This window comes from Trifolium pratense, linkage group LG5 (assembly GCF_020283565.1).
Source record: "Trifolium pratense cultivar HEN17-A07 linkage group LG5, ARS_RC_1.1, whole genome shotgun sequence".
Taxonomy (NCBI): domain Eukaryota; kingdom Viridiplantae; phylum Streptophyta; class Magnoliopsida; order Fabales; family Fabaceae; genus Trifolium; species Trifolium pratense.
The window spans coordinates 31345336-31348703 of NC_060063.1; the positions used below are offsets into that span (position 1 = coordinate 31345336).

Consider the following 3368-nt stretch of genomic DNA (forward strand, 5'->3'; position numbering starts at 1 on the left):
CGGTCTTTCGCACGCTAGATAGTCTTTTGATTTTACATTTATTTTTTAAAAAGGTAGCGTCGGCCGATCCGACTCTAAGTAGTAAGAGCTTCGGCCAGGTATTTTCTGAAATTCGTAGAGTCGGCTCGTCCGACGCTAGGATTTTTGCGAGTAAAGTTTTAAACTTATTTTTTTTGTTTAAAAATAAAAGATAGTCTATTTCATTCATCACTAACATTTTTCCCCATGAATTGAAATACATATTAAATTTGTTAATTAAAAAAAGCTGACTATTTTTTTTTTTTACAAATGTGTTAACCTATAGTTAAATATTAAATAATAAAAATATAACAAAACTAAAGGATAATAGTAGATCTTCCCAGTGTTCTCTTCTATGCGAAAATCCTTATCCCTCTTTTCACTAAAACCCTTTTCCTCTTTCTCTTTTCACGCATCATACCTTCACCCTCCCTTCTTCTGCGAGCGAAACCCTCACCCTCACCTCAGCGTTGCGCCATTCTTTCACCACTTCCCCAATCGTTACGTTGTTGAGCTAAGTGTACGTTTCAGAGCCGTCATCTTCTCATTCTGTCGATTCTGTAAGTTTACAAATTTGGTTCAATTTCTCTTTTGATTATAGTCTTCTCCTCATTCTTTAATGGATTCTGATTCCAATTTCAATTTTTCATCCAAACCCTAATATTCATATGAACCCTAAATATGGATCAGTTCTCTCTTGTTACAAATTTCAATTTTTCATTGTTTATTGTTCAAATTTCATTCTCAATTTACAAAAGATTTATCTTATAAAAAATTGAAATGCATAATACTCTAAATTTTTACCAATAAACTTCAAGGGATTGTTTCATAATTTATTCTGCTTCTTAATGGGTTTTACCATTTTTTGTCATTAATTGTCATTGTTCCCTTTGTCTTGTGTTTGACTTGACTGATATGTTGATTTTAGGCACATTATTGGGTAGTTAGAGAATGGTAAATTTTTTATAGCAGTTACAATCGTAGCAAGCCACTTACTTTCACATTGTTGATGTTTGATATAACAATGTAACTAGCTAAATTTAATAGTGATTGATATCTTGTATGTCTTGTCTCAAGGTGATGACAGCAATCAAAGAATACATTGTATAAAATTTAGAATTCAAAAGCCTAGGGTTTTTCTTTTCATGTGGTTTGGAAGAAAACTGTGTGTAACTAGCCAAAAATAACATAGAAGTTTTCATTGATAATAATGAGGAGGTGTAGGAGAATTTAGCTTATAAGAATGATGATTGTTGTTTATATACTCATTTGTGATCTTCATTTATTTTGACAGAACAAGAAGCATGTAAAACAGGATGATACGTCTCAATTTGGGACTCAGTTTGGATTCTCTAGTCCTTTGCATTGCCGAATTGACAACAAACGATAAAGTTTCTTTAGGTCTGCCTTAATGATAGTTGGTTTTGGTTCTTATTTATTTGGTTTAGACTATCAATATTAAGATTGATAAATTTCTAATCATTATTATCTTCAAATGAAATTATCTTTCTCCCTTTACTACAGCGGAAGCCATTCTCACAATGTTTAACTTCAATGCATTAGGAAGAGTTTAAGAAAATGAATCACACTAAGCGAATTGCAAATTTGGCTTTAGTTGGTTTGCTTATCTTATTGCTTCAGGTGATACTCCGAAATTTATAAGTAGACTTAGTGCATTCATGTATTCTGCTACTCTTCAATATAATAGTATTGCCTTCATAGATTTTATTTAGTTTATGGAATTTTGATGCTCTTACCTTGTTTAGGTATGTTGATGTATGAGTTAGAGTGAAGTGGATTTATTTCCATTCCTTAATCCCTCAATCATGTTGTATTTAATTGTGCAGTCCAATGAAACATGCTATTCGTTTTCCCTTTTTGATAATATGATAAGAGACTTTTCACATATTGTCTTTCTTTAGCCAAATTGTTTCCCTTTGTTGTAAAATAAAAGGATAATTGTTTATGACCTGTTTTTATTATTGTTCCAAATGTCCTTAATATATGTTGAGTGTTATTAATTGTGATATATTTTTATTATTTATATTGATTTCAATACAATGCTGATTATAAAAATTACTTTTTTATGGTGTTGTTGGGCCTTTGTTGGTTCAACTCTGGAGGTACTCTGATGCCCTGAATAGGTTGTCCCTTGCTGCTATGCTTTTCTTCTTCTATCAGTTTGGCTGTTTCCCTTTTAATATGTTGTGTTGGTCTTCTTGTTTGCAGGCCGAAGCAGTGCTTCAGTGATGTTGCTGTCATCTTTTTTTTTTTGAAGTGTTTAGTGGTTTCTAGTTCTGTTTTTAGGAGGGTCAGAGTGCATCATTTTTTGCTTCAGTTTTGATTTATTTTAAGTCCCTGTGTTGGCAGGTTTGATTGATTTGTTTATGTTTAATTTTTATCCTCTAGGCATCATGGAGATAAAGAACTTTCAATTTCCTTCGCCGGTGACAAAAATTTCAATTCTTGAGGTAACGATTCAATGATAATGTTACCAATTTGTTTTGCTTTTGTTTTCATTAGTTGAGGGGTCATTCTTTGATAAGTTCTTCAAATTTACTATAAACTTGGACCCAATGCTACTTTCTCCTTCCTACCCAAACATCCTTCTTTCTCATATTTCACAACTACAATAAATTGATAGTTTTCTTCAATTAAGCATATTGTTTGATTTTCTATCTTTTGTATCTTGCAGTGCGCTTTATTTCTCTGAGAGGTGGATGTAGCTCATTCTGTAGCAGTCAATACTTGTGATAGAGGTATTTTATATTGATTAAATTTAACTTTTAAGGTAATAGAAAATTGAAGCGAAAGGTTCTTACAACTTTTTAATGTGTGTGTGCGCGTGTTGAAAAAAATCTTGCATATGTTCCACCAGTTTGACACTACTGTCACCAGTTTGACATCTCATCATTAGCTATACTTTCTTTATATCATCATAACATTATTTCTTTTGTTGTTTTGAATTTGTTATGATTAAGTACCATAAAAGAATTTCTCAAACAGTAATTATTCTTTGTTTCTATGGTTTCAATTGTGTCAATTTTGCTCATTCAAGTATAATACTTGCATGTTAAAAATTGATTCATGCCACTGAACATGTTTGTTATGTTAATGCATATCATTTATTACTTTTTGGAGCATGACCTTGTAGTCGTAACTATGCTATTTTGTAGTATCATAGTGACCATTACTCAAAATATGTTTATGTTGATGCATTATGCCTTTTTGGGGCTAAATTTGATGTGTATTCTTGTTTGTTATCATCAGGTGCAAAACAGGGCATAGATGCAGTTTGTGGGAAAAAATATCTGCAGGTTAGCGTCGGCTAACCCGACGCTACACTAATT

General features: G+C 31.9%; 1 long non-coding RNA gene across 2 annotated transcripts; it reads left to right on the plus strand.

The window, feature by feature from the left end:
* The first annotated feature begins 1520 nt into the window (after positions 1-1520).
* Positions 1521-2929, plus strand: LOC123882829. 2 transcript variants are annotated; one of them, XR_006799997.1, is made up of 4 exons: positions 1521-1659; positions 2142-2329; positions 2428-2489; positions 2714-2929. It is a non-coding gene; the product is annotated as an uncharacterized LOC123882829 (long non-coding RNA). The 2 variants fall into 2 exon arrangements; XR_006799996.1 differs by lacking the exon at positions 1521-1659 and having other exon boundaries at positions 1721-2329.
* Positions 2930-3368: the final 439 nt, after the last annotated feature.